This window comes from Onychomys torridus, chromosome 6 (assembly GCF_903995425.1).
Source record: "Onychomys torridus chromosome 6, mOncTor1.1, whole genome shotgun sequence".
NCBI lineage: Eukaryota > Metazoa > Chordata > Mammalia > Rodentia > Cricetidae > Onychomys > Onychomys torridus.
This window is the reverse complement of record NC_050448.1, coordinates 8032701-8047062: the sequence shown is the minus strand read 5'-3', so window position 1 is coordinate 8047062 and position 14362 is coordinate 8032701.

Here is a 14362-nt window from a genome sequence, read left to right as displayed (position 1 = left end):
AGTATGCCAAGTTCTAGGAATCATTCTATGTGGGGTTTAATGCCCTCCCTGGCCTCTCAGCTGAGGGGGTATTGTCTTACCCGAGCCGGAACTGCTGTGGGTTTTAAGGTGACCACAACGGGTGGCTGTTCTACTGCCAGTCCAGGTCCCCCTGTCTCTGCCTAAGCCTCCGGGAACCTGCGGATCCATTCTTCATTTCCCAATCCTGTGGGGACCATGGTCAGTTGGGCCGCAGGGATGGTGGTCCCATACAGCCGATATTCCTCTGTTGCTGGGAGTTCTAGAGTGAGGAGGCGGAGGTCCCCAACCATGGGATGGGCAAACTTTAATTCAGGTCCTTGGGCAGTGAAAGTTATTTGGGCTCCTAATTTTGTCAGGAGATCCCTCCCCAGGAGAGGCGCTGGACAGTCAGGGAGGACCAGAAAAGAATGTTGCACAGTACCTTTCCCCAAGTTGACTGTTCTCTGAGTGGTCCAGGGTCTCTCTCTACTCCCGTTGGCCCCTTGAACTAGAGACTTGCGGGAAGATAGTGGCCCGAGTGGTTGTTGTATTGCTGAAAAGACTGCTCCCGTATCTACTTCAAAGTCGACTGGGGTCCCCTCCACTTCAAAGTTTACCCAGAGCTCGGGGAGGGGTTCCGAACCCTGACTTGCTCAGTCCTCAAGGGCCAAGACTGACTGGCCTCGTCCTCTTTGTTTTTTTGGGCACTCTTGGGCCCAATGACCCTCTTCCTTGCAGTATGCACATTGGTTAGGCTTTAAAGGCGGGCGACCTCCTTTGCCTCGAGGCCCTGAGTTGTCTTTCACTGCCACTGCCAGGATCCATGATAAATTTCTATTTTGCCACTTCTCTCTTTGTCTTTCCTTTTCTTCTCTCTCTTTTTCTAACCTAGCTTCTTTTTCCTCTGCAGTTTCTCTTTTATAATAAACCTTTTCTGCTTCCTTGACTAAATCTCTCAAACTCAGTCCCTGCAAACCATCTAATCTCTGTAACTCTATGTCTGCAGCTGACTGTCCTATAAAGGCCATCGCTACCACCCCCTTTTGTTCTTCAGACTGTGGATTGAAAGGCGTATACCTCCTGTATGCTTCCATGAGCCTTTCAAGGAAGGCAGAGGGGGTTTCATCAGGCCCTTGGAGAACCTCACCTACCTTAGCCAAATTAGTGGGCCTTCTGGCCGCCACATGGAGACCCACCATTAGAGTCTGGTGATAGAGGGACAGATGCTCCCTACCTTCTGGGGTATTTGGGTCCCAGGTTGGTCGTCTTAGTGGGAAGCGCTCATCAATCAGGGTGGGGAGTTGAGTCGGTCACCCATCTGGCCCGGGGACTAGTTTCCTGGCTTCCAGGAGAATGCGCTCTCTCTCTTCCGTAGTGAAGAGGATCCCCAGGAGCTGCTGGCAATCGTCCCAAGTAGGTTGGTGGGAATACATGATGGAATCTAAGAGACCTGTTAATCTGGAGGGGTCCTTAGAAAATGGAGGGTTATTATTTTTCCAGTTATACAAGTCAGAGGAGGAAAAGGGCCAGTATTGGAGAGCGGGCATGTCACCCCCGGCCCCATCATCGACTGTTCCCCCAATGGGGTGCAAAGGCAGTGTGATAGCCGGGGGTGCCTCATCCGTGGGCCTTGGTCTCTTCTGGCGGGTTCCCTGTGCTGGACCCGACGGAGAGACCAAGACAGACTCAGGCCCAGTCTCTGCCGGAGGTCGTGGTTCGGGCCGATAGGGAGGCGGTCGTGGCGGTGGTGGGCAGTCTAAGGCAAATGAAATGAGGTCATTCTGGGATTCAGGTAAGGGGGGTTGAGGAGGGGATGGAGTCGGTAATGGAGTCGATTGGGAAGGTTTGGTCACGAGAATCAGAGCAGAAGTTAGTGAAGGTGCTGTAGGAGCAGTCAGGAAGGGTCGGACCCACTTAGGAGGGTCAGTCACCAGATCCTCCCATACCCAAATGTAGGCCTGCTGGTCCGGGTGTCCATGCGAACCTGGAATGAAAATCTTTTGTTTGACTGCCCTATTTATATTAAGATCAAAAGTACCATCTACTGGCCACCCGACTCTGAAGGTGGGCCATTCAGACGAACAGAAAGTCTGCCACTTTCCCTTCCTCACCCGAACTGCCAGGTTCAATGCGTAGTCTGTCACTGCCGACCAATGAGAGAGGGTTAGGGACAAAGGGGTGGAGGCAGACTTGGCGGTAGACTGTCCCATTCCAAACAAGTAGAAACAGACACAGAAGGACACAAAAATCGAGATACAACACACAAACAAGACAAGCCAGCAAAATGGTAGGGAAAATGAAGCCAAAAGATTGTCTATTGGCCCGGGCCGTCTGAAAAATCTCCTAGACAAAAGGGAATTAGACGGGGCCCCTGTCTCAGGGTCCCCACACTCCAGAGCGTCCTCCAGAGCTGCAGCCTGTGGGTTCAGGACATGTCTGTCCCCCACCGTCCAAGGGTCCTCACGGGCCACTTGAACAGCTGCCTCCCCACTGACTCACCACCGTCCTTACCAATCTTGGTGGGACCTCCAAATGTTAGGGTCGGCGTTCAAAACAGAGAGCTTCACTCCGATATCGGGTCACAAAAGAAGCTTTATTAGCACGAGCTTGTGGGCCACCAGCGCGAGGAGTAGCTGGTGACCCCGAGTTTAAGGCTCACAGGCCTTTTATGAGGCAGTTCTACCAGGGCAGGGGAGCGGGGTCACCCAGAGTGCAGACATCTGGACGCCAGATGTCTCCGTGGTCTTTCTCAGAGTCTGGGTAGGTAAACGAATTCCAAGCTTATCTAGCAAGGGGTTATTTGGCAAGCATTCTTCTCAAGCAATTTATCTTGCAAACACAACCCCAGGGGTTAATTGGCAAGCATCCTGTTAGCACAGCATGGTGGGCTAACTTTCTGGTATGGGGCATGGGGGCAGAGTGCAGTATTTTCCACTGAATCTACAATTAGCAGAGCTAGTGGGGGGGGCCTTGTTTCCCTTACAATGGCCTTTCACTGCCTTCATACCTGAGTTTGAATTCAATCATCTGAAGCTGCAGCATATATGAATTAATTTTCGAAAGGAGATCTGTAAAAAAATTAAACTGTATTTAATGAGTAAACTTTTGAGATTTCTGCCATATTGTTGCAGGTGTAATAAGCTCTAAAAATGAGTGAGCCACTGGATACGAACAGATTCAGTGTTAGCTTGCCATGATGGTCCAACCTTGTTAGTTACTACTGCTGAAGTTTAATTATTTCCTAGGAGTTCCAGAAACTTTGTTTGGACCTATTAGTGTCTGTAAATCAGTCACTGTTGGAAAGGAAGAAGTCAATTCTAACAGGACATGCCTCACTTTTCAGAACCTTTCTCTGATGTTTATCTTTATTTTGCTGATTCTACCACAAAGTCTTATGCTATACATGTCATTTGTATTTTTAAAAATTAGATTCCACTGTTATGTGATAATGAAAGAACTCCTAAAAAAAAAAAAAAAACCCCTGTGTATTATAGTTGCTGCCATACAGTTTGTGGTTTTTAATTATCTGGAACCAGCAATCATCATTTTAAAATAAATCATATGAAGTTTAGTGTGCTGAAAAAAATACTATAAGACAGTTTTGAATCATTTTTATCTCACTATTTATAAATTAAGTTTAATTGTCATTAAACTTTGTTTAAATATAGTTTGAATGGTCGAAGAGTATAACTTCCTCCTTGTGGTTTCTAGAATACTTTCAGAATTGTTTGCACTTTACAAATGATGCTTGGACAAACACTGGATTTATCACCTGGGTCAAGATCCCTTAACTCTTTGGGTAGATTGTTAAAAGAAAACCAATATAGATAAACATTTCAAAGACTCCCTGAGGATAGTGGTCATCATGGCAGGGAGCCTGTCAGCAGGGAGACAGGCACGACCCTGAGGCAGTAGCTGAGGCTTCTGTCTGATCCAGGAGTAGCATGCAGAGAGAAGAAGAGTGGGCCTGATACAGGCTTTTAAAACCTCAAAACCCTTGGGGGTTGGGGATTTAGCTCAGTGGTAGAGCTCTTGCCTAGCTAGCACAAGGCCCTGGGGGTTTGGTCCTCAGCTCCCGACAAAACAACAACAACAAAAGAAACCCTCAAAGCCCACCTCCAGTGACACACCTACTCTAGCAAGGCCACACCTCCTCCCACAAACCCATACCTCCTAATCCTCCCCAAATGGCTCCACTGACAGGGGTAAAAAATTATTTGGGGGTCACTCTCATTCAAATCACACCTGCTTTCACCTTTCATTCACTCACAAGCATTTCATTATTCATGGTAATCAAGGGGCTAGTGCTATGGTTCAGTGACAGCACACTTGCCTAGTCTGCATGAAGCCCCAGCTCTGCACAAGGCAAGAGTCGTGGTGCACACCTGGAACCCAGCGCCCAGCACCCTGGAGAGCCTGAACTTCAGGCTTATCTTTGGCTACATAGATATAAGTTTGAGGCTAGCCTGGGTTACACGAGACCCTGTATCCAAAAAGAATGTTAATTAATCAGGCAATACGTACATGTTAATCTGGAGACACAGGGTGTAGAGCAAGATGTCTTCTCCTCAGTCATCTGCTAGCATGAGTCACTACAGCCACAGGGCATACAGAATGGAAGAGAATCGCATGCTGAGAAACAAAACTTAAAAAACAAAGAAACAGCTATGACAAAGACTAAAAGCCTCCAGAGAGAGAAATGGTGCAGACATTGCCAGGGTGTATTGTCGGCTTTTCTCTTCAGGGGGCCACCACCCAGCTCCCAAATAAATCACACATGGAGGCTTATTCTTAATTATGATTGCCCAGCCTTTCCTTGCAGGCTTTCTTTAACTTAAGTTAGCCCATCTAGCTTTTGCCTCTGGGCTTTCCCCTTCTCTTACTTCTGTACATCTTACTCTTACTCCGTGGCTGGCTGTGTAGCTGAGTGGCTGGACCCTGAGTCCTCCTCCTTCTCTGGCTACTTTTTCTCTCCTCCCAGATTTCTCCTTCTATTTATTCTCTCTGCCTGCCAGCTCTCCCCATCCTTTCTCCTGCCTCTCTACTGGCAGTTCAGCTCTGTATTAGACCATCGGGTGTTTTAGACAGGCACAGGAACACAGCTTCACAAAGTTAAACAAATGCAACATAAACAAAAGTAACATACCTTAAAACAATATTCTACAACAAGAGCCTAGGGAGGTTCCTGACTATAACTCTATTTTAGCTTTCTTTACAAGGTTTCTAAGTTTCCTAAATTCTTGTACTAACAGGCAGCTTGTGGGGTGTCAATTAAGTGACACCCTGCTTCCAAAAGTTTTATGTGCAACACAGAGGGAAGTCTTTCAGTCACCCACAGTCAATCCTATGGATGTTTTAGATCTAGAAGACCCAAAGAGATCCAACTTCCCCTATCTAATTACAGTTTAAAAGTCTCATGGTGACCTGGGCCTGTAACCCAGAATTTGAGAGGTAGAGGCAGGAGATTAGGAAGTTTAAGATCATCCTAGCTCCAAAGGGAATTGTCCTCAGCCTGGACCCCTTGAGATCCTATCTCAAAAACAGATAAATAAGTAAACTAGCTTCCAAAGTTCTGTGTTGGCATACTTTTTGAACTGTGTGTTAAGATTTGCACACTTAGGCAAACTAAGATTAAATAAGCAAATATGCATGAAGACATTTAAAAGTGAGTAAGCTTTTTAGAGCCAAACAGTTGTATGCCAATGTCTTACTTCAGCTGCACTCAAATTACTGTAAAAGCTACTGTGGTCAGCTCCCAGAAAAAATTCCATAAAATGAGCAGAAAAAAAAAAAGCCATAAGCCATGTATCATGGTTATTATCTGTGACCTCAGCACTTGGAAGGCTAGGCAGGAAGATTACTACAGGTTTGAGACTAGCCTGGACTACACACTGATTTCCAGGACAACCTGAACTACAGTGTGAGGATTATCTAACAAAATCAATAATAGGGTCTGGAGAGATGGCTGGGGGTTAAAAAGCTTGTATTGCTCTTGCAGAACACCTGAGCTGGAAAAAGAGCACGACCTTCAGATGTCTCTGGAAAGAGCATCCATGAAGAGGGAGCAACAGGTGCAGGAGCAGAACAGCAGCAATGTGGCATATTCAAGGACAGATAAGGAGACACAGGTTGGTACAGTAAGGTGATCAAGAAAGATCATGGCTGGGGATGGGGTCAGGGGCCAGAGTAAGGGCTAGGCACATAGGGAATGCCAAGTACATGTAGGTTGATAAGGAAGCTGGATCTTTAGCAGTATAATCTACCTTTGTTTTAGAAGGACCATAAAGCTAGGCATGGTGACTCATGCCTACCATGCCAGCACCTAGAAAGCTGAGGCAGGAAGAGTGCCACAGTTTTTAAGGCAGCCTGGCTTACATTGTGAGTTCCAGGCCAGCCTGGGGTACAAAGTGAGACTGTATCAATAAATAAATAAGTAAATAGATAGGTATTTATTTATGTATTTATTTATTTATTGAGACAGGGATTCTCTGTGTAACAGCTCTGACTGTCTTGGAACTCACTCTGTAGACCATGTAGACAAGGGTGGCCTCGAACTCACAGAGATGCCCCTGCCTCTGACTACTGAGTGCTGGGATTAAAGGTGTGCGCCACCACTGCCAGGCTAAGAAATAGAAGTTTTTTAAAAGAAAAAGAATGAATGTGTTGTAGTCGGAAGATTTTCTGTGTTCCGGCTGACTGATGGTTGGGGCAAATCTTTCCCACTCTGGTCCCCCAAGTAAGCACACAGAGGCTTATATTAATTATAACTGTTTGGCCATTAGCTCAGGCTAACTATTGGCTAGTTCTTATATTTAAATTAACCCATAATTCTTATTTATGTTTAACCATGTGGCTTGGTACATTTTCTCAGTTCTGCCTTCACATCTCGCTTCCTCTGGGTCTGGCTGGCAACTCCTGATTCAGCCCTCCTCTTCCCAGAATTCTCCTTGTCTGCTCATCCTGCCTATACTTCCTGCCTGGCTACTGGCCCATCAGCATTTTATTCATCAACCAATCAGAGCAACATATATTCACAGCATACAGAATGACATTCCATAAGCAATGTGTGTTAGCTTTTTATTGCTTTGAAAAGATACCATGACCATGGCAACTCTTATAAAGGAAAACATTTCATTGAGGGGGATCAATTATAGTTTTAGAAGTTCAATTTATAATCTCATGGTGGGGAGCATGGTAGCATGCAGGCAGATATGAGGCTGGAGCTGAGAGTGCTATATCTTGAAGGAAACAGGAAGTTGACTGGGCAATATCATGAGCATTTCTTAAATCTCAAAGCCTGCCTGCACCCACAGTGACACACTTCCTCCAAGAAGGCCATACCTACTCCAACAGAGCCACACCTCCTAATAATGTCATTCCCTATGAGATTATGGGGGGGGGCAATTACACTCAAACCACCACACCATACAGAAAACTTGTGTGCGTGCAAAGTGAAAGCTCAAGATGGACTCCAGCTACAGAGGTGTCTGACATGTTCAGGTTCAACATGTGTTTTAGTGTAAGCATATCCCTGGGGCACCACATGAGCATTGTTCAGAGGAATCATTACTTAGCCCTCAAGCAAGCTGATGGACTAGGAGAGACATAGTGAGCCACAAAAATCATATTACTGTTTTGTTTGGCTTTGAGACAGTTTCTCGTGTGCCCCAGATTGCTTTAAGCTAAATATGTAGCTGAGAACGACCTTGGTCCTTGTTCCCACTTTTGCCGAGCATCAGGACTGTAGGCATGTGTCACTGTGCCTCTGTTTTCCCGGTGCTGGGGACTGAACCCAGAGCTTCAGGCAAGCTAGACACAGACTCTACCCACTGAGCTATGTTCCCAGATCCAGCATTTTAAAACTTTCACTAAAAAATGCTCTATTTGTCTTTTAAGTCTGAGCTGTGGTTCTGTCATTAGGCCAACACGTGTGTCAGACTGAACTCCATTACAAAGTTAAAGACAGTTTTTCTTTTAAAAATTGTATCTATTTATTGTGTGTGGAGTGTGTGCATACAATACTCACATGCCAAGGTATGGATGTATGAAGGTCAGAAAACATCACTTTAGAGTTGCTCCTTCCTACCTCAGATCTAGGGACAGAACTCAGTCCATCAAGCCTGCACATATAGCCTCCACCACTGCTGTCTGATAGGCCCTAAAGACAAATTTTCTTTCCCATCAAGCTGTGTTTCAATCTTCCCTAGAAAAAGATAGACTAAGATGAGATGTTTTAGTTGGAAAGCTAATATCACACCTTTAGGTCTCGAAATCATCTACCTTAAGATGGTTACACATTAACACTCTACAGTTCCTAAGCAAAATATCTCTGCACACATTTGTTTGATTTCACACTGTCCAGATTTAGTTCAGATTTAGGAAATCATGTTTGTTTTTGATTGAAACAAGGACTAGAAATGGTATGGATTGTTATCAAGTTTCCCTTAACGATGTCAGCAGCTTTCAGAGGCGACCTGGGTCCCTGCTTGTGCGCTTTATCATCGTTTTGGACCACCAGAGGATCATGGGCAGTGTTTGATTAGTAAACATAGTTAACAACTACAGTGAAGAGCGAGCATTTTCATCTCCACCATAATTTTAATTTTCCCACTCAAACGTGGACCCTGTGGGCGCACACAACTGTGAATGACACCAATTTTCACAACTGTTTTCAGATGCATTTCCTGAGCTTGTAAGGTAGTCAAGGCAGCTTTCTTACATAACCCAGCTGAAGCAACAGTACCTGTCAATCCCCTCCCTGTTTCAGATGAGTTCATGTTACTCTTGGGAATCAGGACTTCCTGGGAAGCACAAAATGAAACAGAAAAATTTGTGTCCATGGGTGCATGTTGTGTGTGTGTGTGTGTGTGTGTGTGTGTGTGTGTGTATTATTTGACTAACATTTTGACACTTTACTATAGATCATACCCATAGAAGCAGCAGGACCAATAGACTATATAAAGATATACAAAAATAGATTTAGGGGCCTGTGAGATGACTCAGTGATAAGGGGACTTGCTAGCCAAGTCCAAAAACCTGAATTTGATCCCAGGATCCCACATGATGGAAGGAGAGAAACAACTCCTGCACACACATATACATACATACATACAGACAGACAGACAGACAGACAGACACACACACACACACACACACACATATGCACACACAAATAGGTAGACAGACAACAGATATAGACTTACCAGGAGGAAGTGACTTACACGGTTACAGAGGCTGAGAAGTTCCACACTGTGCTATTCCCAAATCAAAGGCTGGAAAGCTGACTGAGCAGCTCCAGGCATTTGCTAAGTCCCAATCCATGCCCAACTCTCAACAAGACATGTGTGGGGGCCCACAGAGACTCCATAGTGTGGCTTATTCCATCTTGACTCAAGGTCAGAGAGTCTGAGCTTGTTTTGCCCAGCAAGACTGCATAATAGAATGTTTTAGCCAAAGGCTTGGTTACCAGGTGTCTTATACTTCAAGGCCTAATTACAGGATGTTTTGCCGTAAGGAATGGCTACTATATGTTTTGAGAACTAAGGAAGTGTTTACACTTGTCTGTACTTTGTACCTTGAATGAGAGAGAGAGAGAGAGAGAGAGAGAGATATCTTTTGCCTCTCCCCTTGCGGATATATAAAAAGCCCATGATGAATAAACTCAGGGAGACTGTGGTATTGACCCAGAGCCCTCCCAATGCTATTCTGTATGTCTGTTTTTTTTTCCCTTTACAATATGTCTCCATTTTTATGTCTATTTCTCAATCCACACTCCCTATACCAAGGACTGTACTAAAGTTAGGCTAGACTCAGCAGATATGCAGGCATCCAAGGGCAGAAAATGGAGGTCCCACCTCAGAGAGACCCAACTAGTCATATCCCTGCCATTTTGTTCTTTCTGCTGTACATACCAAACTGTTGTGTGCTGGGTAGTTTTTGTGTCAACTTGACACAGGTTGGGCTCATCTGAAAGGAGGGAACCTTGATTAAGAAAATGCCTCCATAAGATCCAGTTGTAGGCAAGCCTACAATGCACTTTCTTAATTAGTGATTGATGGAAGAGGGCCCAGCCCATTGTGGGTGGTGCCCTCCCTGGGCTGGTGGTCCTCCGTTCCCAAAGAAAGCAGACTGAGCAAGACAGGAGAACCAAGCCAGTAAGCAGCTCTTCTCCACGTCCTCTGCATTAGCTCCTGCCTCCAGGTTCCTGCCCTGCTCGAGTTCCCATCCTGACTTCCTTCACTAATAAACAGTGATGTGGAAATACAAGCCACTTAAACCCTTTCTCTTATTGATTAGGGTTTTTATTGCTGTGAAGAGGCACCATGACCATAGCAACTCCTATAAGGAAAATATTTAATTGAGGGGACTTGCTTACAGTTCAGAGGTTTAGTCTGCTATCATGGTGGGAAGCATGGTGGCGTGCAGGCAGACTTGGTGCTGGAGAAACAGCTGTGAGTTCTACATGTTACAGCAACAGGAAGTCAACTGAGACACTGGGTGACATCCTGAGCATAGGAAATCTCAAAGCCCGCCTCCACAGTGACACACTTCCTCCAAGGCCAATCCACACCAACAAAGCCACACCTCCCAATAGTGTCACTCCCTATGGGCTTATGCGGGACAGTCACATTCACACTGCCACACCCCCAACTTGCTTTTGGTCACAGTGTTTCATCACAGCAATGGCAACCCAAACTAAGACACTGGTAAGTTATTTTTATTCAGTCACTGGACTCCTATGAAAATCTCTCACAGAAACACCCTCACAAACATATCTAGACATGCTGTCTCACTGGCTGCCTAGACAGCCTTCAGCCTGTGTACCTTAGCACTCTGTCAGTGACATTAGATAGCAGTTTTCAGACTTTTGACTTTGTATCTTTGCTGCAAGAGTTTGGTGCACTGAATTAAAGCAATGAGTGTGGTTTGTGGAGCAATTTACAAAATCCAAGAATGCCAAATTTACTGCAGCTAAAGTAGCATTCTGCCCTTACTTGTGTTGGCACAGGTTTTGCAAAAGCCTGTCTACATATAACATTTTCTTTATTCTCAAAATCTGAGCACAGGTGATGCATTTCCTCCTTAGTGTACTTCCCCTCCTTCCCTGGTGCTGTGGAATAATCCTTCTGTGCCCTGGCCAGCAGGGTCTTCAACAGGGACCTAAAGGGAGGGCCAGCGAATGAGAGGGACAAGAGACACAAAGAATGAGAGCAAGACAGGATGTCTGATCAAGCTCCAAAATTTTATTTTTCTCTCAAGGCATATATAGGTAGGCAAAGGGGGTTGTGAACAGGAAGGGACTTAACTATGGGGGTTGCAAGCATGAAGGGACTTAATTATGGGCTGTTCAGCCAGTAGAAAATGTTGCTCTGAAGGTTATCTATCTACCCTTGTCTAACTGCCTAAATGCTTAACCGCAGCTCATTCACCTGATATCTGAGAAGAGGTTCTGTTATCTGTGGGAAGAGGTTCTGGTGCTATGAAGACTTAAGCAAGGCCTAGATCTAAGAAAAGAGGAGAGAAGCCCAAATATGGCAGCATGTGTGTCAAGGGTCCCTTAGGCTTATGGCTCCCGTCACTTCTGTACACTGTGAATATGTATTACTCTCATTGGTTAATAAAGAACTAACTGTCTGTTAGCCAGGCAGGAAGTATAGATGGGACAGCCAAACTGAGACTGCTGGGAGGAAAAGGGAGGAGTCAGTGGAGTTGCCAGGAGACACAGAGGGAGCAAGACATGCTGGATGACAGGTAAGGCCACAAGCCACATGACAATACATAGATTAATAGAAATATGTTCATTTAAATTGTAAGAGCTAGTCAGTAATCGGCCTGAGCTATTGGCCAAACATTTGTTATTAATATAAGCCTCTGAGTGGTTATTTGGGAAAGAAAACTCCACCTACAAATGGCACCCACCATCCTGCATAGATTCACATAAGACCTGAAAAAGCTTTTAAAAGGATCTAAAAGCACAAAAACAGAGCCAAACTTGGCTTCCTAGTCTGGTGTCTCTCATGCTGGCCACAACATAGAGATGCATCTCCTGGCAGCTGCCAGTACATTATGAACTAAGATGCAAGTGTGTGGGAGTCCCCCACAGTCTCTCCCAGGAGTGATGGTATAGAGAACCATCTCTCAGCTCCTGCCTGTGGGCTTAAGCTGCCAGTGCAAGCTACACCAGCATGCTGCATGGTGGGTTTTGTTCATGCAGTCAGAAAAAGATTATAGTTACGCAATGAAGAGTCAAGTGGGGGAAAAATTCTAAATAGGTTACAGTGTGATTAAAAATATACATAGGCTTGGGAGAGAGAAGAGAAAATGTATACACAGTCTTAGATTTAAAAACTACATAGTTTTAAAATAATAAATAAAGTCCTAAAGAGAGAATAAAATAATATGAAAGAAAAAGCCACATAAAGATAGAAAATACACAGAGTTTGGATACTGTATATTATTTGTTGTATTTGAATTTTTTGACTCCTGAGGAAGGGGTGATAGCTGCTAAGAGACATTTGATTATAAATGCTGCTGGATTAAATCAACCTACAGATTTTTTAAAATGTTCTAATTTCAAAATGGACGTCAAAATATATGTTACTTTGGGAGAGAGATTCTGCTTTTATTTCTACAGAAAATAAAAGCTTGTGGATTCATTCAAAGTTAAAAATGATCAGGTTTGATCAAGGACCCCCCCCCAAAAAAAATCCTGGCTATAAACATAAGAAATAAAATAGAAAAACTACAAGAAATAAAATATATATTTTACCTTCTCAAACATAAAACAAAAAATCGTCTTTGGCTGACTTGTGCACAGTGTACAGTCTGTACTTGTATTGATACAGATATGTATATTACCTTTTAAAGTTTATGTAACTTCAGAACAAGGAGACAAGACACCAGTGAAAACAGATGGTCCAAGTGACCTAACCTTTCAGAGTGCCTCTATTGCAGTTTCCTCAGAGTTCTGCATCCAGAAAAGTTCAAGGCTGCTGGCTGAGATGATCTAGCCTCACAGACTACTATAGTCAAGACTTAGCCAATATTCTAAATTTTCTCAGGGTCCAAAGATTACCAGTGCCCCCAAATAACAGGAAGTAGTCTAGAGAACTATGCCCATAATCCCAAAAGATTGATTATGGATATTTGTCATCATTTAAAGGGGGTTAGTTACAAGTTGTTATTGGTAATGGTCAGAAAAAAAGCTAAGCAAAGGAGATTAGATTCAAGGATCTCTTTCTGCAAAGAAAAGGGGTGATATTGAAATGATAGGATAAAAGGGTAGATTATTGAAACAAAAAAGCAATTATTAGTCTTAAATATTTTACCTTAATATGGATTTTTATATTTTGATAGAAATTTATAGTTAATTTTGTTATAGTGTATGTATGTTTCTACTCTTGTTTAGGGTATAATGTTTATCCAGTTCATTTAAAAAATGTAATATATAACTAAGAAATACAGATTAATAGTAATCTATTATAGTTAAACTTATAGTCATGTTAGGTGTGTTTTCAAGATCAAATAGAGATATATTTTAGATAGACAGGTGGTCTTCAAATACCTCAGAGATCTACAGAATATGGCATTTAAAATGCTTTAATAACATAAGGTTTTTTATGATAGTGAGACATGTCTGCTCCTGGCAGCACCAATTTACTTGAGAGAAGATAATGCACATGGAAGAAACTCCACATGGAGTTTGTTTTCTTTATGGCAAAAGCTAGCCATGTGAGCAAAGAAACTGCCCTTGCTTCAATTGCTGACAGTTACTGTCCAAACCAGAAAGACTCAAGAAAGAAGACTACCAAACCTTGCCAGAAAAAGGTAGAACAGTCCTTCAAAACTCCCTGCTTCTCAGGAAAGTCTGTCAGATATAACCTGACTATAGGGCCAGAGTTGGATGCCTCAACATCATAAAAGAACTTAGGGTGACTGCCCAGGTGGCCTGATGTTCCTGTCATTAGGTAACATTTCATCCTTCCGATGATATTGATGAAGCTGAAGACTAAATAGTTATAATTATAGTTTTCCTTAGTTATGATAAAAAAGTAAATTAGATGTAAAACTTTAAACTCACCAAGATAAGATAGATAATGGAGTATTTTCTCTAATTCTGCCAAATAAAAAATGGACTAGATATTGTAATTGTAATTCTTAATGAATTACTGTTTTGTACATATAATTTTACTATATTAAAGTTAAAACCATCCTTTTTAATTAGACCAAAAGGGGGAAATGCTGTGGAGCAATCTTTGTACACCCTAAATATGTATTACTCTCATTGGTTAATAGAGAACTGACTGGTCTATAGCTGGGCAGGAGAGAGTGGGCGTGAGAGCTAGAATAGGAGAATTCTGGG